This window comes from Vulpes vulpes, chromosome 2 (assembly GCF_048418805.1).
Source record: "Vulpes vulpes isolate BD-2025 chromosome 2, VulVul3, whole genome shotgun sequence".
Lineage (NCBI taxonomy): Eukaryota > Metazoa > Chordata > Mammalia > Carnivora > Canidae > Vulpes > Vulpes vulpes.
This window is the reverse complement of record NC_132781.1, coordinates 127,770,209-127,792,395: the sequence shown is the minus strand read 5'-3', so window position 1 is coordinate 127,792,395 and position 22,187 is coordinate 127,770,209. Positions and strand designations below refer to the sequence as shown.

General features: G+C 39.0%; 1 long non-coding RNA gene across 1 annotated transcript in view; it reads left to right on the top strand.

Moving 5' to 3' along the window:
* LOC140597942 (uncharacterized) overlaps nt 1–19,926 on the top strand; it is a 128,950-nt gene extending 109,024 nt beyond the window's left edge. The window contains exon 4 of the long non-coding RNA XR_012000015.1: nt 19,822–19,926. This is a non-coding gene — a long non-coding RNA (uncharacterized lncRNA). The remainder of the gene's footprint in view (nt 1–19,821) is intronic.
* Nucleotides 19,927–22,187: the final 2,261 nt, after the last annotated feature.

Here is a 22,187-nt window from a genome sequence, read left to right as displayed (position 1 = left end):
TATGTAGCTGCCTGGTTTTCCTAACATCATTTGGCGAAGAGACTTTTTCCCATTGAATATTGTTTACTGCTTTGTTGAAGATTAATTGATCATATAGCTATGGGTTCATTTCTGGGTTTTCTATTCTGTTCTATTGAACTTAGTGTCAGTACCATATTGTTTTGGTCACTACAGCTTTGTAATGTAACTTGAAGTCTGGAAATGTGAGGCCTCCAGCTTTGCTTTTCTTTTTCAAAGTTGCTTTTGACTATTCAGGGGTCTTTTGTAGTTCCATACAAATTTTAGGATTGTTTGAAAAATGCTGTTGGTATTTTGATAGGGATCGCATTAAGTGTGTAGATGTCTTTGAACAGTATAGACATTTTTAACGATTTTTATTCTTTAAATCCATGAGCATGGAATGTCTTTCCATTTCTATGTGTCATCTTCAAATTCTTTCACCATTATTTTATAGTTTTCAGAGTACAGATAGATCTTTCACCTCTTTGGTTAGGTTTATTACTAAGTATCTTATTATTTTTGGTGCAATTATAAATGGAATTGATTCCTCAGCTTCTCTTTTTGTGCTTCCCTACTGGTGTACAGAAATGCAACAGAGTCCTATATGTTGCTTTTATATCCTGCAGCTTTACTGAATTCATGTATTAGGTCTAGCAATTTCTTGGTGGAGTCTTTTGGAGATTTTTATATACAGTATCATGTCATTTACAAATAATGGAAGTTTTACTTTTCCTTGCCAACTTGGATGCCTTTTATTTCTTTTTGTTGTATAATTGCTGAGGTTAGGACTTCCAGTACTATGTTAAATAACAGTGGTGAGTGTGGACATCTCTATTTTGTTCCTGAATGTGGAGGAAAAGCTCTCAGTTTTCCCCCATTGAAGATGCTATTAGCTGTAGTTTTTTCATGTATGGCCTTTATTCTTGTAGGTGTGTTCTTTTTATCTCTACTTTGTTGAGAGTTTTTCTTGTAATATTTTATTTAAATTTAGTTTGCTAACATATAGTATAACACCCAGTGCTCATCCCATCAAGGCCCTCCTTAGTGCCCATCACCTAGTTACCCCAGCCCCTCACCCCACTTTCCTCCCCTTCTGCAACCCTTTGTTTCCCAGAGTTAGGAGTCTCTCATGGTTTGTCTTCCTCTCGAATTTTTCCCCACTCAGTTTCCCTCCTTTCCCTTATAGTCCCTTTCACTATTTCTTATATTCCACATATGAGAGTTTTTATCATGAATGGATGTTGCACTTTGTCAGTGCTTTTTCTGCATCTATTGACATGATCATGTGGTTCTTCTCCTTTCTTTTATTAATGTGGTATATCACATTGATTGATTTGTTAATTTTGAACCCCCTTGTAGCCCAGGAATAAATCCCATCTGATCATGCTGAATGATTTTTTTTAACGTACTGTTGGATCCAATTTGCTAATATCTTATTGTGAATTTTTGCATTCATGTCCATCAGGGATATTGGCCGATAGTTCTCTTTATTTAGTGGAGTCTTCATTTAGTTTTAATATCAGGGTAATGCTGGCCTCAGGATAAATTCAGAAGTTTTCTTTTCTTTCCTGTTTTTGGAATAGTTTGAGAGGAGTAGGTATGTATGTGATTGTTATTTTATATGGCAAAAGAGACTTTGCACATGTGATTGGGAATCTTGAGATGAGAGGGTTATCCTGGATTATTTGATATAATTACAAAATTCCTTAAAAGAGGAAGCGTCAGAAGCAGAGAATGACATAAAAACAGAGACTGAAAATGGTAGAAAGGGCCACAAGCCAAAGAACATATAGGCAGCCTCTTGAGGTTGGAATAAGGCAAGGAGGCAGATTTTTCCTTAGAGCCTCCAGGTGGAACACAGCCAAACAGACATGTTCATTTGACCCAGTGAAAGTGATTTTGGATCTGACTTTTTAGATTGTAAAAGAATAAATTTGCGTTGTTGTCAGCCAGCAAGTTTGTGGTAGTTTGTTGCAGCAGTCATGGGAAGCTAATATAGTTTCTGTAAGTGATGTACTAATCAGCCAAAGTGAAGAATCAGTGATGGAGTAGTACATTGGTGCTCAAAGTTTGTCGAGGACCAGCAATATCTGCATCACCAGGGAATTTTTTTGGAAATGTAGGCTCTCACAACCACTCGAGACCTGCTGCAACAAAATTTGCATTTTACCAAGATTCCTAGATGATTTGAATGCACATTGAAGTTTGAGACGTGTCAAATTTTAAAACAATGGTTTTTCCATCCTAGCTTTACTTTAGAATCTCCTAGGGAACTTAAAAACTGCAGATCTCAAGCGAGGGCATGCTGTTTTGGGAAGTGCCGAGGTGATTTTCATGTGAAGCCAGGTAACAACTAGTGATTGAAGACAAAAAAGTTTTCAGATGAATGACCAGGAGAGACTATTAAAAATTGAAGATTCCTGAACTCCATCCTAGAGTTTCTGATTAGTAAGTATGAATGGGGCACAGGAGAATGCATTTTAACGAGTGTCTAAGAGAACTCTAATAATAGGAGTGACCATTTGCCACCAAAGTGGCATCCCCTTTTCTGCCAGGACTCATGTAGCTCTTGTGTGATAGAGACTACCTTTTCCCTCTGCCCTATCCAGCATTTCTTTGTTGTTTTAAGAGTTCCTTTACTTACCCTAAGAAGAAAAACTATATTAAAGGCCCTTGGGAACCTTATCCAGAGAAGGTGGCTGGGTAGCAGACAGGAAGTACTCCTCCAGAAAGTAGGATCATTGTCAATTAGATTATTCATCTCAGTTCCTTAGAAATAGGTGTAGTGGTGCCAGAAGACCTGAACCGGTTATGCAGCCAGAAGCAAGGAGGCAGCTGGAGATGGAGATTATATGAGCAGACCCTGCCTTACTCAGCTCTGTTAAGGCTTCTCGAGTCTGATATACCAGTTCCCTTTGTGGCAGTATGCCCCAGTATATGTCCCCTAAGCATTACTCTCTCCATGTGTATCCACTCATTTTCTATCAAGTATTATTTTATTTTTGATATGAATTCTGAGGGCAGCACCTTTACCTGAAAGGGTTAGCTTTAATGCTGATAATGTGCATCGTGGAAAAAAATCTTTCAAATCACATTGTTCCCAAATACAGCTTTCTCTTATCTAGCAAGATAGCTTCACATTTGTTTTCTAAATACTTACTGTTTTTGTAGTTGTATTATTGTATTTGAACCCTAGTTCTACCGTAAGTTGAGTATCATTGTGTAAATCATCTAACCTCCCTGAGACTATTTCTTCAAGTAGGAATAGTTCTTACTTCAAGTGCTGGTGTGAAAATAGAGATAATGTACCTAAAACACATAACCTGTTACCCCAGTAAGTTGTAGATATTATTATTAATGTAGATAATTTTATCTGGGAATGAGATCCAGTAAGATAAACTAGAGGAAGATTTAGATCCTGGAGCAATTTTTGAAGTGGTTGAGGTGAAGGGAGATCTTTCTTTCATGTTAATTTTCGAAAGGCTGCGTATACAATCAGAAATTTTATCTGAAACTTGAAAACAAGTGAAAGAGAATACCAGGGGTTCTTTCAGAGTTGGGCTTGGCTTTCTGTTATTTGGGCTGTTTTACAACTTTAGAGAAGGAGATGCTAACTAGTAGGCTTTTATCTGCTAGAGATACAAATACTTTCTAATAGAACAAATAACCTAAAATCTTACAGTTAATGGCTCTGTTGGACATTGACCAGTTTTTTTTTAATCTATCCAGCAATCTTATCCTAACATTACTTATAAATACATAGCTTCTCAAATGTTCTTTGAGTGATATTAATTTGCTGAAATATTTGACACACATTGATATTGTATTTGCCTGAGACTCATGATTTTGCCTTTTTGAAAATTACTCTTTTGAAAGTGTCTGTTTATATGCAGTTTGTGCAAAGCTTGACCTCTTGGGAATATCAGTTGAAGAAGGGGTTTTATCTGGGGTTTTATGTTACAGGTCTGTTTTTCCTATTGGAGCATGCACAGGCAAAGAAGAAAAGGAGATCCATTAGAGATAAGAGTATTTGTGCATTGATTGTAGTTATAATTTTATTTCTCATTCTTTTTGACTTCTGGAGTACTTTATTCCTGTTGCAACAATACTGTGTATATCATAGCTAGATATTTATGTATCTGCTCCCTCCACTAAATGGTGAATTCTTTGAGAAAAGTGGTTGTGTCACATGCATCTTTGTATTCCCAGGGCATAGAACAGAATTTGGCATTAAGAAGCAAATAAACATCTAATTTAAATGAACAAAGCTCTCTAGGTCCTTGCTACTCTAAATGTTGTTGTAGACCAGGAAACTGGGCATCAGCTGTGAGTAGTCATAATGCAGAATCTCAAGTTCCCTTCCAGACCCAATGAATAAGAATCAATATTTCAATACAATCTCTAGGTGATTATGTGCATTGTTCCAGGCTATTGTCAGTTTTAGAGCAGTGGCTCTGCTATTAATGATGAATGAGATTCAGGTGAAGGAAGTTGAGGTAACTGCCCCCAATTTCCAGCAGTCTGGTAATGGAACCAAAATTGAAATCACTGCCTCAAGAGTATTATTCTTGAAATTAAAGTGGGCCAGGTTGTGCTCTCACAGTAGGATTCCAGTTGGATCAATAAAATGTATGGCTTTTGTATGGCAGAGCCATTAAGCTTGGTTTGGCAGGAAGCGTATTGCATTCTTTGAGAAAAAATACTAGCAAAGACCTTTTTGCTCTTCTCAGTTCTAGCTTTGGGTGCTCAAGCCTTTATTTGAAAGGAGGGTCTGGCTCAATTTCTGTTGGCAATAAGCCCAAAGCAACTAGAAGCTCAGGTAATCCTTTTGTGGAATCATGATGCTTAATCACACAAATTTAAATCTCTGCTTGTCACATTCAGAGCTTAAATTGTCAGGGATATCTGTCCAGTATCCTTAATAAGAGAGCCAAAGACAAAGGAAGAAAGACAAACTTTTGGGAGAGTCTTAGGTACAAATCTTTAAAAAGAGAGATAGTTGTTGCTTGGCTGAAATATACGATATCTTGCAGATAACAATCTAGACTTAAAGAGCAGGGATCTTCCAAAATATTTGCAAAGAGATTTAACTTCAATTTCCTATCAGAAACTAATGATTTTTCTTTTTGTCTGAGCCATGCTCCAATTGTTCCCGATAAGTCCACAAGCCTAACTGTAAAAGAATGAGGATTTTATTTACTCTTCAGACAAAGAAATTAAATAATTCAGCAACTTGATAGAATCAGCAGAGCAGAGTCTGGTGGCTAGAGGAAGCCCTCTGGATCATCTCATCCAGGGTCTGCAGTCCAAATGCTTTCAAGAGCCGGGCAAGTGAAGCAAATGTGAAAAGGCAGTCAGCTGGACCATGTTAGGGGTGGTTAAGCTGTGGGAACTGGAAAGTGCATACTTAGAAAAGTCACTCACATTTCTAAAATAATGTTGGCCAAATAAAACACATCTGTGAACCTAAGTCAGTCTACTTATTTATATTTCAGAAACCTGATATCCAGAAAAGCTAAATTTTCTGCCTAAGATCACATAACTATAACTTAAGCATTGAAACAAATACTTCGACTGTGATGGCCCCTCATGTTTACCCATGGAGGGACTTTTAAATTATATTTGTATACACAACTCTCTTTGCATGTGTATTAAACCAAAGAGGCTCAATTCTAATAATTGGTTATTTGGAAAATACTTAGTTGCTAACAACAGGCAGAAAGCAATAGCTCTGAACCACATGAGGTACCAGAGTGAGAGTAAAACAAACTAAACCAGCAGTCTTTTCTATTCATCTGGCACATGTTTTTACAAGGCTATAAATAATTGTATTTACACATCTGGGATATTTTGAAATAGTAATAAAAATCTATATGTTTTAAGAAAAAGATTGATGGACTTATAATTTAATTGGACAATTATTTAGAAAAAGACTGCAAATTCTTCTGAGGAGGTGACAGTCACTGGCTGGAGCTTGGTCAGCTTGATCTGCCCTAATCAAGGCCAGAGTGTATTACCAGACCTGCCTCAAACCTGAGTCTAGAGAATGTACAAGGATCACTTTCTAGCTTCCTGGTCAGTTATGTCTAGAGGCCCTCCTGGAGCCAGCTTTCTCAGACACATGACTGTTCTTCTGAGAGGCAGCAACAAAGCCTATCAGAGTGAACCCTTTGGAGTTGGCCTCACACAGTACCACATTCATTCACCACATTCATTCCATAGACACAAGAGTTCTCTGTTTTAGCATTGCTATGTGTGTATACAATATAACCATATTGTGTGTATATTGTATGCCACATTCCCTGTGGCTGGTACTTTCTGTGCATTTTTTTTTTCATTTAATCCTCACCACAAATAAAATAGTAGTGCAATTGACACCCCCATTTTACAGATGATGACAATGAAGTTTGAAGAGTTCAAGTAATTTATGTGTTCAATTTGGAATTTGAACCCAGAATTGTTTTCCTCCACAGCCCAGGGTTTTAGGCACTGAGTTATCTGGTCTGGACCAAGCACCCAAAGACGAACTTGCCTTCCATAGTTTCTGTTTGTCTTTTTGCTTGCCTCTATGCTTTCTATGTGGCCTTTACTCATGTATGAATCAGAACAGCAGTCTTCAGCCAGGGCTTTGAGTTCCAAATGTGTAGGCGGCCTTGGTTCTGATTATGGAGAGGTTCGGTATATTTATCTACCAAGGACCTAATGTTTTTTAAAAAATAAGAATTTTTGGAGCTCCACTGGGGGAGCCAGTAGAAATAGGTGTTTTTGCAGGACTGGTGTCCAAAAAGCAAATTTTCAAGAAGCAAATCCCATTGTTCTACTGACTTCTGTTATAAAATCAGAAGCACATTCCCACAGGCTGGAACGGAAAAGGCCAGTTCTTGATTCATTGGTTTGAAAACATTTGGCAAGAACTGTCGAGACCTGGCCTGGGGAGGGCATAGCTCAGAAAGTTACACAGTCCTCTCTTGACCTTGGAATCTGTATTTTAAGGTGAGCCCCCCTTCCTTCTCTTTCCTTTTCCATTGCCTTTCATCAAATTTGTAAGGGTCTCTGATTGATAGTAGCTCTTGGCACTGATTCCTATGATTTCATTTATACTAGAGCAAGGACTGCAATATTACACCTAAATGTGGGTATAATTGTCCAATGCAAGTATATTTTATTGGGAAAAGTTTAGATTCCATACTTAATGCCTTGTTTTATGAATTCTGTAATCTTAAACACCTATATATCAAATTGGGCTAAAATATATCTTTGAAACAGGTAGAGAATTTTTAATAATGAGTTAGAATTTTTCATTTCATTAATTGCATTCAAATGCCATTTTCCTTAATGCAAGTTTTTTGGGATTAACTCTAAGCATGTTTTAGGGTCCCACAATTCAATAATAATGTCAATAGCAAACATCCAAAGATTTGGGATTTCTTTTCCTTAGTCTGTCACATCCTCATAATTTCATTTGAACACTCCCACTCTCTCCTCCATTTCACCTCGCAAGACAGACAATTATGTATTTTTTTAAAGGTAGGAAGTAGAGATTTTGTCCTTGCCTGTTCTGCCTATAATACCAGTCATTGGTATTATAGTTATAATTCCAATGGAGGATTATAATTCCAATGGATTATAGTTCCAATGGAGGAACTATAAAGGACTGAATCTCTCTGTTGTGCCAGCGGTCTATAGCATAAAATTGAGAGGAATGCTGTATGGTGTACAAGGCACAAAGCTGAAAGACCAAGCTTTGAGTCCTGCCTCTCACCACTTAGTCGTCTCTGGGCGACAGCAGCTCTTCGTGATTACTAATTTTTTAGATGTTAAGCAGATAATAGGGATAATTCTCAAAGTTGAGGTTAAGGCAAAACATGAGGAGACATATTAGTGAGTATATTTGAGCCCCTCAGGGCATTTTTATACCCTTTCTCTCTGATTATTGTCATGTTTCTAGGGGAAAGTGGGCCTGGTTCCTTTTTTCTATTTCACCCTACTCATGAGAGATTCATGCGGTGAGCTGGCTGAAGGCCTTATATGATGGCGAAATAAAAAGGCTGAAGGGAATTTCCTTTAAATGGTGATGCATTATCAAATGCCAGAAGAAATATGTTCACACTCTCTAGTGCACACACATAGACTCTCACAGCAATGCACATGACTTAGGATCATTTTAACATTCAATATACTTGATAAAAGCAAAAGGAAGTTTTTGTTCCTGTTGCCAGGCTCTGAAGAGTCAGCATTCTGACCCCTGAACCCCCTCATAAGTGCTTGATTCTGAGGACCACAGGAAGCTGTGGATTTGGCCAGATGCAAGAGAAAGCCCTTCACATGCCAGAGCAGGAGCCATCCAGGGCTGCTGAGCATGGCCTTGCCTCATCTCAGAGTTGGCATGACCTCTTATAGGGAGGACAAGTGGTAGTTACCAACACAGAGTGGGTGGGGTGTTGTAACCCAATGCCAGAAGTTTCTAAAACCCAAACAGTTGTCAAATAAGAATGACAAGCACCACAAAATGCAGCTGCCTCACCTTCCACCCACATCTAGCATTGGTACCATGTCACAGCAGAGCTCCTTGGCAGAAGCAGCCAGAAGCTGCTCTTCGCCTTGGGCACTTCAGGCAGCAGAACACTGTTTTTCTTTCTCTCTTTTAGTGACTGGATGCTCCTCTGGGTGAACCACAACAACAGATGGAGCTGAGTAAAACAAACTAAAATTAGGATAGACATCTTTACAGCTGAAGGCAATATAACCACAGTCCATTGAGGAAATAGGATAAAGAAGGAAATTTCTTTCCTGGTCTCTGTTGCATCTCCCCCAAAAAAGGACTGATGCTATTTGGTTTATGTATTGGTGAATACACATCTAATTAACCCCTTCTGTGCCTTTTTAGTCTCACAATCATAGTGATTTGAAAGATAAATGATACCTTATTTATGGACATAAAGCATGGAATTTATCTTTTGCTGTTTGGTGGGGGGATAGAAATAAGGTGAAAGTAGGCAGAATTTGGGACTAGGAGGTAAGACAACTTATTAGGTGAATAGTAACCAAATCAAAATCATACCCAAAAGGTGCAATAAGTTCCTTTATAATGGTGTTATCGTATGCCTCCAAGCAGGGGGTGGTGTGATAGTGGAGATGATGGATCCTCAGGAGGGGGATCCAGCTGGTCATTGGGCAAATGGCAGAATTGTGCTTTCAGGGGATCCCCTGAGTTTGGAGCAGGACATTAGCCAGTGGCTGGGGCTTGAGGGAAAAGGATCTCCTTTGGAATGAAGAATATTGACAGGAATGAGGCTGGGGTCAGAGCAAAGGACCAAGGCACACTTCAGGTATGTAAAATAGGCAAGCATAACTTGTAGGAAAAGACTATAGTTTAATGGACATGGGCATCCAGAGGGCTTAGTCCAAGGGAAGCCTGCTGTGTTCATGTCAGGTACTTACCTATGTTACTACATTTAATATTCACAGTAGTCTTAGGAAATGGGTTTTACATCCATAAAAGAGGCAAGGCAGCCAAGGCTCAGAATTTAAATGATCTACCCAAGATTGTAGAGCCAGGAAGTGGTAGAGCCAGGATATAGTCCTGATCAATCTACATCAAAGTCTGTGTTCTTTTCTCTATACCTTGCTGCTCAAAAGGTAAGCAGTTGTTCAGGCCAGTAAGTTGGGGAAGGGCATAGCTGCAAAGTAACCAGAGATCAAGGTGTCTTTTGGATGGCGCAAGTCATTGGATATGTCTATGATAGAAGAAGCATGTGGGAGAGTGCTAGAGATTAGACTGGAAGGGCAAGCAGAGGTAGGATATTAAGGGCCTTGGAAACTGCATTAAAGAGTTTGGACTCTAACCGGTAGGCAATGGGAAGAAGTAGAAGAGTGATAGCACCCAAAATGTATTTTTAGGAGGATCATTTTGGCAGCAGCATAGTGGCTGGATTCTCAAGGAGTAATATAGAAGTGGGGGGGGAACAGGAGACCCCTTAAGAGGCTAGTCTAGAAAATAAGTCTTTCAAAATGTAAGGGCAGGAGCATATCAGTCCCCTGCCTTAAGTCATTAGATTTCCTACTACCTTCTGGAATGAGTAATAAGCTCTTTGAGAAATACTTTTCATGATTGTCCTTGCTACCTTTCCAGCCATCTCCCCACTCCATGCTTCTAGCTCACTCAGTTCACATTATTTCTTGAATATTTGCTGTTTTCTTTGCTATAGTGGCTTCCTCAAGCTTGAAAAACTTATTCTCAAGCTTTAATTTCTAGTTCATATGTGATCCCAAATGGGAAGTCTTCTCATGTTACCTTGCAGAGCTTGATTTTCCCTCCTTACACTACTTCTTAAACATGAATTTGGTAAAATGGACTTCATCTAGTTTTATAATGTTCCCCTCTTGTATGTTTCTGAACTCTCTCTCTCGTTTTTAAAGATTTTATTTTTTTATATGAAAGAGAGATTGAGCATGAATGGGGGTGGGGCAGACATGGAGGGATAAGCAGACTCTCTGCTGAATGGGAGAGCCCAGGCAGGGGTCCATTCCAGGACTCTGGGATCATGACCTGAGCTAAAGTCATATGTTTAACTGACAGAATCACCAAGGCACCTTGTTTCTGAGCTTCTTGAAGGTGGTTATTATGTCTAGTTCATCTTTGGTTCCCATCATTTTGCTTGATACATATAAAACATCATTCATAACCAGCATCCTCCTCCCAACATTTATAGAACTGGGGGAGAAAGTATAATCAGAGGCCTCAAGCTCATAGCTCCCTCAGCCTAGAACCACAGGAATTTTTCACATATGTGTACGTGGATAATCCAGCCCCTGTAGACAACCTCCACCTATTTCCCTACTCCACTAGAGGCAGGTATATCTTGGCCATCTTCAAGCTTTAAGATGTGTACTCCAGTGATGCAGTATACTCTTGGGAGGGTGGATCTATGGAATAATCCTTCATAAGTAGGCTTAGGTCATCTGGATAGGGAATCTACAGGCCTGGCTACAGAAACTTGGCCTAGAATTAGGGTGTGTGGGCCCATGGCAGCAATGTCTCCTTAGCCCTGGGTACTTCTTGACATGGGATTAGGGATGTGACCAGAGAAAGGACAAAGCAGAAGCCTTTGAAGGGTGTAGTCTAGGTGATTCAGCTTCCAGGTAGGTACTATTCATCATTCAGTGAAATATATGAGATAGTAAAAGTATGAAATAAAATAGTAAAATAGGAAAAGTAGGGATATTTTTAAGAATTCACTATTTACAAAAAAGAAACCACTGATGAACAGTGGGCGGTATGGGTTAGAAAGAAGAGTAGAGGATCATTGTAGGCTCTGTTGGTGGGAAGAATGGTATTGTGGTATCAGCTCAGAAAGAAGGAACTTCTGTGAGAGGGAATCAGTGTTAGATAAGGCAATAAATAAATGGGGAAACACTCAATAGTTAGAAATATAGGGTTTAGAGCCCAAGACAGAAGTAGAGTTTGGGAATATGGATTTGGGAGTCATTAGCACATAGGTGGTAGATGGAACTGTAGATATGGCCAACTTGCCCTAAGAGTGTAGATTGAGAAGAGGCTTCACTCACTGACAAAGGTCCATGAAGAAGACTGAAAAGGAATAGCCAAAGAGAGACATGGAAGTCCAGGGCAAAGAGAATCATGAATGCTATTGTAGGCAGGCAACAGTTTCAAAGGAGGATGGAGAAAGTCACACTGCCAACAGCCAAGTCAAGTATGGGAAGGCTAAAGAGTGACCATGGGGTTTTAAAAAATAGGATGTCACTGGTAACCTCAGTAAAAATATATTTTAGAGAAGAAATGATGGATGAAGGCACACTGTGTTATACTTAGAAAGCAAAGTGAAGGCAATGTCAATTTAGTTCTACAAGAAATTTGGATGTAGGAAAAAAACAGCCCTAACTTGAGGATGACACAGAATTTAGGAATGCTTAATATGCTTTTTGGCTGAGTTTCTTTTAAACATGGGAGAGCATAGAATATGCTGAGGAGGAAAGAGAAATGAGAATGGAAGTTCAAAGATGTGAGAAACAGAGGGGAACTCAGTGAAAGAAGTCCCTGTGCAGATGGGGTTCCCTGGGAAGTAGACAGACTAGAGGTTTATTAGGCAATGCTCTTGGAACTGGTACCTATGTAAGGAAGGGGAGGAAGGAGGCAGGGATGGAGGGAGAAGTTGGCTGTCATGCACCAGCACTGAAGGCCTCAGCTGAGCTCATGGGGCACTCTAAAGTCAGGCAGCTGCTTCAGAGTTTTCCAGAGTCAAAGCAAAGGGGAGTAGGCTTTTATGCTCGATAGCCAGCTATTATTAGATGCATGATTCCCTGGCCGATGGGGGAAAACTAAAGCTATATTTTTCATGCTTTTAGTTTCAAGATTGTCCAACGATTTAAGAAATTTTTTTGAAGTTTCATCAAAAAGTTAAAATCTTCTTTTTGTATCAGCAAGAGGGGTGATTTGATCTATCACCTTTCACTAGGTGTCATGGTTGTTGGAGCCATAGGTCAAACTCTGCATCTAGATCGAGCTGCTCTTCTCAGTGACAGTGTTACTGCCCAAGTCCGAATGTGCAACAAGGAGCAATGTGCATTATTTCCTTTTCAGAAGGAAAGGAAGAGCAGAGGAAACATTTAGTTGTCCTCATAGTATCTCCTCCAAGTCCTCCTAATTTCCTTGTCTCCACTTATCCCAGCTACCTGGGCTTCTGTCCTCTGCCTCCTATCACCCACTCAATTACCCAGAACAAAAGGGCCCTATTTACCCCCTGGAACTGCTGTTCTAGAGCTCCAGCCACTTTCCTTCTCCCCTCAGCTCACCTTCAGAGCCTCTGAGTGGAGGTGAGAGAAACCTGAGCTGCTGCCAGCGGTCACTTCAAGTCAGAATGGCTCAGCGTAGTGAGAATCCAGCTTTAACTGGAGCTGTGTGAGGAACAGAACAATGTTCATTTTGCCTTTGGGGCAAATGTAATTAAGAGCCTATTGAATTTCTGTTTCAGACTTCATTTGAAGAGGTTTAAAATTTGTCAAACTGAGTATGCTGCCGGCTTGTATATGGAGTTTAAAAAAGGTCACTGTGGACTGTTATTGTTTAATCACAGATTTTTGGGGTTCTACCAATTTTGTTAGTTTTAAATCATTAAGTAGGCCTCTGGTACCACATACATAGGAGGCAAAGTGCTCCCCCTGCCCCACCCCCCAATAATTAAAATGGCAAGCAAGCCAGATAGTGAATGACTTATTTACTTTGGGCAATTTTCCAAAATCAAAGTAAAAACTGCTGAGATGCCAAACATTAAATGTCATCATCTTTATAAGCAACTTCCCATACAAATGATGATTCTGCATGCAGGAGCATGTTTGTATCATACGTGCTATTACTGGCATGACCTTTTTTTGGCAGCTTCATGAAATGGGTCTCTTTTTCCTTCCTCATGACCAATGCCCTGATTCTTCTTCCATCTAAGAGAAACCCACCTCATGCCCCAGTATATACAGAAAAAAGAGTATGGAAAATTAGCTCTAATGAATTACGGATTAGGATTTGGAAATCAAAGGGTGAAACTTAATCTTGGTGATCTCTGGCTTGTTCTTGGTTTTAAAACAATGTCTCCTTAGAGAGCCAAGTTCCCCAGAGTGGTTGAGGACTTGAAGTTTTCTCTCTACCTTAGATTTTCCTAGAGTCACATATTAACAGGACTTCAAAGCTCTTCTTTTAACAGGTGAATTATAATAGTTATAAGGTGGAAAGAGTCTGCGGAATGAAATAAGTCAAGAATCTAGAGGTTAAGAATCTAGAGGTTAGGTGGACAGATAACCACATTAATAGTTAATGTGGTTTGGAACAAACTAGTTTTTGAACATGTGCTCTTATCTACAAATATTTTTTTCCTTGGAATAATTGTGATTTTTAAAGTACAAACTTGGCTACGCTTTTTCTCTTTCTCCCCCACACCTCTCTTTCCTCATTTCTCTGTATAAATTCATCTGTGGTAAATAAGATATAAAATAAAATGGAATCTGAGAAGAGGATGGTTCCCTTTTTAATTTGCCCATTTGGCTGAGCTTGAAATTAATGTGTATTTTATCAAGGGAATAAACACAGCCAGCAGCTTCTCCATGGCAGCCTACTTCTGGAGAAGTGGGGATAGAGTCTCTGAAGCATAAGCCCTGGAGGCTGGAGGAGGTGGCAAAGGGCTCCATCACATTGGAGTGCAGGCCTCTGAGTAAACCACTTCCAGAAAGGGGATGATCTCTCGGTATCTTACAGGTTGCTGGAGCCAGGAACAAGTGGGTGAGGAGGCCTGGCTCTGCCTTGAACAGCTTCAGTAATTACTTAATTATACCCCTGCTTATACTGCTCTGCCCATGAATCTAGTCTGCTTTGAAGGACCCAGTACAGAGGCATTTGTGGCTGAGCTTTTGGAACATTGCTTCAGCCACAGATAGTGAAGAAGGGGAATCTGGACACAAGGGCCATGCATCTAGCTGTGGGACATGCAGTAGGTTGTGGACCCATTTTGGGCCTTAGGTTTCCTCTCAGTGAAACAAGCTGGTGCAAGGACTAAGTGGGATAACACTTCACTCAAATGTTGTTTGAGGAAGTGCCAATCTTTTTTTTTTTTTCTTTAAGATTTTATTTATTTATTCATGAGAGACAGAGAGAGAGAGAGAGTCTGAGACACAGGCAGAGGAAGAAGCAGGCCCCATGCGGGGAGTCTGACGTGGGACTCGATCCCAGGTCTCCAGGATCAGGCCCTGGGCTGAAGGCAGGCGCTAAACCGCTGAGCCACCAGGGCTGCCCAGAAGAGCCAATCTTAATGTTGTACCTCTTCCACTATCATTCTGACCTCCACAATGATCCTGGGCCTTGTAGAACCTTGGAGACATAAGAATATTTCAGGGACCACAGAGGAAGTCATCACTATGGAAACACAGACCTCAGATCTTACAGTCTGTAAGACTGTCTTACTCTATGTTCTTTTGCATACAAGAACTTACAACCAAGCTGTTAAAAACCCCATCTACAGAAGCATATCAGAACCGAAGTAACCACATGAGGGTTGGGAAATGCAGTTTTCCTATAATACTGAATTTTTCAGAATCATTTTAGAACTTTTCTCTGGGGATAGTCTCTAGAGTCAATTTACCAGACACCTAACAACATTAATTATACCTTATTTTTAGCTCAAAACATTATGACCTGGGGATCCCTGGGTGGCTCAGCGGTTCAGCGCCTGACTTTGGCCCAGAGCATGATCCTGGAGTACCAGGATCGAGTCCCACATCAGGCTCCCAGCATGGAGCCTGCTTCTCCCTCTGCCTGTGTCTCTGCCCTGCCCCCACCCCCATGTCTGTCATGAATAAATAAATAAAATCTTAAAAAAAAAAAACCAAAACATTATGACCTATTTGGGCTATTCACCTTAGCAATAAATGACTTTTGAAAATTTCTGATAACCTTCTGATAATCTTTTTCAAAAGAAGCTTTCCCAGTGCTGAGGAAATTCAAAACAAGTTCATTGATTTCTGAAAGAAAGTCTCAAAGAGGAATTCTGAATATTTTGAGTAATGGTGGTGGTTTCCCAGGGGAGGGAAAATATGCATTGTAGGGGTTTGGGGGCCAGAAGACCTGGGTTTGAATCTCAACTCTCCACTTCTTAGTGCTTGGATATCTTACCTAAGCTGTCTGACCATCAGTCAGTAATAGTGCTGAGATTGAAAGTTAAGGTAAGGACTCAACAAAACCATGTTTATGTACACATGCACACATATACACAATAACTTTTCCTCTTTTTTATTGATACTTTGTATATAACCACATTCATTTTGGTGTGTGAACATAATAGTAATATTATCTAATGATGTAAAATAACAGCTCTATGCTGGATCCTGTTCTAAGTGCTTTATGTATATTAATTTATTTAACCCTCACAGCAACCCTCTATGTTAGGTTTATGATTATCCTATTTTATAGATGTGGAAACTGGGGTAATGAAAGGTTAAATAATGTGTCTAAGGTCATAGGGCAAGCACATTGCAGAATTAGGATTTCCACATCTGGGAATCTACATTCAGGGTCTCTATTCTGAGCATACTCTTATATTGCACTTGTTAGAATATTAGTTATTGCTCTATCATTATATTTTCTCAGGGATGAGTGGATGGAAGAGAGAGTGTGTGTGATGTGGAAAGGAGGGAATCCAAGCAGGTGAAGTAGAAGCCCAGACTACAGGACAGCTCCTCTTGCTCCACCATACCCTCTAACATGAGGAAAGAAGAACTTTTCTTCAAGAACCTTCATGGGTGCAAACAAAGACAAGAGCCAGAGCAAAAGGCCTTCGACTGTTCATCACCTGCAGCTTTAACTGCAAGCACTCCCAAGTATCATCTGGAACACAGAATGTAAATAGTATTTGAACTAACCTAGTTGTAGGTAGAGGGATCACTGGTGTTTTCAGTTTGTTGTAATTTTGTACTAGTTGTCTCACATTACCCCATTTTACTGATGTTGATAGGGAAGAAGAGTGACTTACCAAATGTCACCCAGCTAGTAAATGGAAAATCTGTTAAGTTAGCTTTTTTTTTTTTTTTTTAGTCAATTTTCTGTCGTATTGCACAGGCCTTTCTTCCTTGAAGGAGTGAGGCTGTCACTTAATTATTTCTGTCTGTTTTTATTTTCACTTTCCCCTTCTTTCTGGGTGCCTAATTGACTCCTAGGATGGTGAAGAATAAGAAGGCTGTATGGCATCAAAAGGAAATGGAAATGCAGCAAGGCCTGGGGACTGGGTGGCTGCTGAGGGTGGAGGCCCTGAAAACTGACTTTAGATGTCCCTTAAGCAGTTAAATGACCCATTTTTTCCCCAGTTCTGCCCACATGGCTTCCATTGTTAAGTCTGAGTAGCCATTGGCTGACTGCTGGAGCAGAGCTCCAAACGCACTGTATAGCAATGACCTTGACATAGCACTGGAAAAGCACTCAACTCTTGGCTCTGCATGGATTTTCCCCAGTGCAGCCTAGCACTGCCCTTCCTTAGGAAAGGAGGTAAAAAACACAATGCAGAAGAGTGCTGTTGCATTTCTCAGGACTCCAGGCACATTTTCTTCCTGTCTGACTCCAGGTCAAGAACTTATAACCATTCCTAAGTTTCTGCCACTATTTTCTGGTTCTTTAGCCTTAAGGTCTGTCTGTCTTCCCAGGGGAGAGAAATAGAGTTGGTATTTCTGCTTAATCAAATATATATATATATATATATATATATAAAGGGTTTGGTTCTGGGCATCATTCCTGTTGGTGACCAAGGAGCTTGTCTTTGAGCAGATAAACTTAGAAAATGGAGCTGGGAGGATGTGTGGAAAGATTCCAGGGAGAAACAGAGCTTATTTACATAAATTTTGCTCTAGAAACAAATCTCTTGAGAAAGAAAGGGTTTGGAGCTATAAAGTACAAATACACTTGTCTCTAACAATTGGTTATATTCAAAATAATTTTAGTATTTTTTAATTAAGCAGTCTAATTTATTATGTTATTTTAAATTATCTTATTTTCTGATCATCTCATCTGTTTTCTTGTGCACTTAGGTAAACTCTTTTGGAGGTTATAGAAAAGACTCTTGTGTTTCCCAGTAATCTATCTTATAGCTATAGCTAACAATTGTCATTTTTTTTGACCACCCATCATCTACAGTTTCTTCCTTGCTTTGGGGAATCCCTTATCTTAGAAGGCAGAGCTCAGGTCCTTCTATTGAAGATGAAAATGCCAGATGCCAGATTTCCCAGTCTTCCTTAAAGTTAGGACATGGACAAATGTCCAAGTTCCACCCATCAGACAGTCCTTGAATCTGCTATTGGTAGAAAGAAGAGAATATACAGAACCCATGCTGGCAACGAGTGTTTGACACAGAGGGAACTACTTCAGTTTCCAGAGGTAGCAGGGACCAGCGTTGCTGGTACTGGTAGTGCAAGGTACAGTTTTTGGACACGGGATAGCAAGTATGCTATCTTCTCTGGATGTATCGTGCAGTGGACTTACTGTAGTGTTTCTGGCTGCACAGTCTTCCAGCCTTATTCTCTAGACCCCCAGAAATTCTTTGAGTTACCGAATGTCCTTTCAATAAATTCCTCTTCTTCTTAAATTAGCTAGAGCCTATTTCTGTTGCTTGCAACAGAGCATCCCAAGAGATACAATGTTAAAGCAAACACTCAATAAATATTTGTTAAATGACTAATTAAGAACTTCTGACATCTCCTTCAGTTCTAATGAAATTCAAGACCCTCCTAAAGAATATGTATATAAATAGGGAGGCAGAATTGGACACAGACTATTTAGGGAACAAAGAATAAGAGAGTTTTGTTAGAGCAGAAAATTCATGAGAAGAATAATGGGAAATGAGGCTGCAAAACTAGATTGAGAAATGTTGTGGAGGACCTTAAAAAGCCAGACTAAAGAGTTTGGGATTAGACTCCAGGTTTGGGGTTTGTGTGAGAAATTGAAATAGTAGCTTTTTTTAACTTAAGAGTGCCTTTAGCATAATATTCTCAAAATATGATGTATAGAACCTGAATATATAGAATATTAACAAAGAATAAAGGATCTGTAGTCATGTATTTGGTATAGTGGATCAATTGAAATTCAAAAGATTTCTTTAGTCTCTTAACAGTATGAATTTCAAAGAGGTAGTATTGAGTAAGCAGCGCTTCTCAAACTTAATTGAATATAAATTTGACCCAACTAAAAATGTTGAAGGGAAAGAGGCTTGTTTTCTATTATCAATCAAATCACTTATTTGAATGAACTTTTTATAAATTCAGATGAAGAACAATTAAGCTGAATGGATAAAACTTTAAGTCCTGATTATTGCTTCTTCTTGTGCCACATCCTGGCCTGAGTTCCTCTTTTGCTTAAAGTGTTCCTAAATGCTTTAAAGTTATTTTTTAAAAGATTTTATTTATTTATTCATGAGCGACAGGGAGAGAGAGAGAGAGGCAGAGACACAGGCCTAGGGAGAAGCAGGCTCCATGGAGGGAGCCCAACGTGGGACTCGATCCTGGGTCCCCAGGATCAGGCCCTGGGCTGAAGGCAGCGCTAAACCGCTGAGCCACCCGGGCTGCCCTGTTCCCAAATGCTTTATGACCTCAAGGTTGACATACTATCAGAGTGACTATCTCAGGGGTGTATAGTGGTCAGCTAACTGCTTTAATAAAGGAAAAAACTTGGCAAGTGTTTGAGTATTAATTATATATTTTTTAAAGATTTAATTTTTTTGGACAGTTTTTAGCTTCACAGCAAAATTGAGAGGAGGGTACAGAGATTCCCATGTATCCCTGTTTCCCTATATTCATAATCTCCCCCATTATCAACATCCTTTGACAGAGTAGTATATTTGTTACAATTGATGAACCTACATTGTTATATCATAATCAACCAAGTCCATAGTTTATATTATGGTTCCTTCTTGCCATTTACATTCTGTGGGGTTGGATGCTTAATGGCATGTATCCATCATTATAGTATCATATAGAATATTACCACTGCAGTAAACATTATCTATGCTCTGTCTGTTCTTCTCTCCTCTCACTCCCAAACCCTTATAACCATTCATCACTTTACTATCTCCATAGTTTTGCCTTTTCCAGAATGTCATATAGCTGGAATCATATATTTGGCCTTTAATTGGCTTCTACTTAGTGATATGCACTTAAGTTTTCTCCATGTCTTCTTGGTTTGATAGATCATTCTTTTTATCCTAATACTTCATTTTCTTGATATACCACAGTTTATTTATCCATTTCCATTCTGAAGGACATCTTGGTTGCTTCTTTTGACAGTCATGAATAAAGCTGCTGTAAACATTCATGTGAAGATTTTGGGGGAACATAAGTCTTCAACTCCCTTGAGGTAAATACCAAGGAGTGCAATTGTTGAATTGTACGGTAAGTGTATGTTTAGTTTTGTTGGCAAACTGTTTTCCAAAGTAGCTGTATCGTTTAGCATTCCCACCAACAATTAATGAGATTCCCTCTTGTTCCACATCCTTGTCAGCATTCGGTGGTCAGTATTCTTGACTTTGGCCACTCCAATAGGTACATAGTAGTACTATGTACCTAGTAGTCCCTCATTATTGTTTTAATTTGTATTTCCCTGATGACATATGATGTGTAGCATCTTTCCATATGGTTATTTGCCATCTAGGTTTTCTTTGGTGAGGTATCTGAGAAAGTCTTTGGCCCATTTTTAAAATCAGGTTGTTTGTTTATAATTAAAACTTCCTTGTATATTTTGGATAACAGTCCTTCTCAGAAGTGTCTTTTGCAAATATTTTCTCGCTCTGTGGCTTGCCTTCATTCTCTTGATATTATGTTTTACAGAAGTTTTCAATTTTAATGAAGTCCACTTCATCCTTCACCAAATATTTCTTACATGGATCAGGCCTTTGGTATTGTATCTAAAAGTCATTACTATGCATAGGGTCATCAAGATTTTCTCTCCTATCTTCTAGGAGTTTTATATTTTTGTGTTTTACATTTAGGTCTGTGATCCTTTTTTTAAAAAAAGATCTTATTTATATATTTTACAGAGAGAGAGAGTGTGAGAAAGCACAAACAGGGGTTAGGGCCAAGGGGGAGGGAGAGGGAGAAAGAGACCCTCTCAAGCTTATTCCACGGAGCTTGACAGGAGGCTCAATCCCATGACCCTGAGATAATGACCTGAGCTGAAACCAAGAGTCAGACATTTAACCAACTGAGCCACCCAGTTGCTCTTGTGATCCATTTTTTTTGTGTGTGTGAAAGTATACATTCTATCCCTACATTTTTTTTTACACTTGGATTTTTAGTTGTGCCAGCATCATCTATGGAAAAAGACTTACTTTACTCCTTTGTCAAAGATTAGTTGACTATATTTATGTGGGTATATTTCTAGGCTCCTATATTCCACGGATATATTTGTCTAGTCTTGGGATCCCTGGGTGGCGCAGCGGTTTGGCGCCTGCCTTTGGCCCAGGGCGCGATCCTGGAGACCCGGGATCGAATCCCACATCGGGCTCCCGGTGCATGGAGCCTGCTTCTCCCTCTGCCTATGTCTCTGCCTCTCTCTCTCTTTCTCTCTCTGTGACTATCATAAATTAAAAAAAAATTAAAAAAAAATATTTGTCTAGTCTTTTGCCAATACCACAATATCTCAATTGCTGTTGCTTAAAGTCAGGTAGTGCCAATCTTCCAGTTTTGTTCTTCTTTTTCAATATTGTGTTGTCTATTATGGGTCATTTGCCTCTCCATATAAGCCTTAGAATCAGTTTGTTAATATCTGTAAAATAATTTTCTGGGAATTTGATTGGGGTTGTACTGGATTTAAAGATGAAGTTAGGAATAAATGATATCTTGTCAATAATGAATCTTCCTATCCATGAACATGGAATATATCTTAATTTATTTAATTCTTTGATTTCATTCATTAGAGGTTTGTAGTTTTCCTTATATAGATCTTACACATTTTTATTAGGTTTATACCTAAGTATTTCATTTTTGGGGATTCTAATGTAAATGTATCATGTTTTTAATATCTAGTTTTTCATTGCTGATATATAAGAAAGCAACTCATCTTTGTATGTTAACCTTGTAACCTGCAACCTTGCTATTACTTACTATAAATGAACTTACTTATTAGTTCCAGCAGGTGTTTTGTTTTGTTTTGTTTTGGTCAGTTCTTTTAGATTTTTTACAAAGATTATCATGGCACCTGTGTTTTTTCCTTCCTTTCCAAGCTGTATATATATATATATATTTCTCTTGTGTTATTGCATTACCTAAGACTTCTAGTACAATGTTGAAAAGCAGTGGTGAAAGAGGATATCCTTACCTTGTTCCTGATCTTAGTGAGAAAACTTGGGAGTTCCTCACTGTTAGGTATGATATTACTTGCAGGTTTTTTGGTAACTTTATCAAGTTGAGAAAGTTACTTACTATTCCTAGTTTACTGAGAGTTTTTATCATGAATAGTGTTAGATTTTGTCAAGTGCTTTTTCTGCATCTACTGATAGTATTACATGATTTTTCTTCTTAGTATACTAATGTGATGGATTGTATTAATTTATTTTCTAATGTTGAATCAGTGTTATAGACCTGGGATAAGTCCCACTTGGTTGTGGTATACAATCCCTTTATATTTTTTAAAATTTTATTTAATAATAATTTGT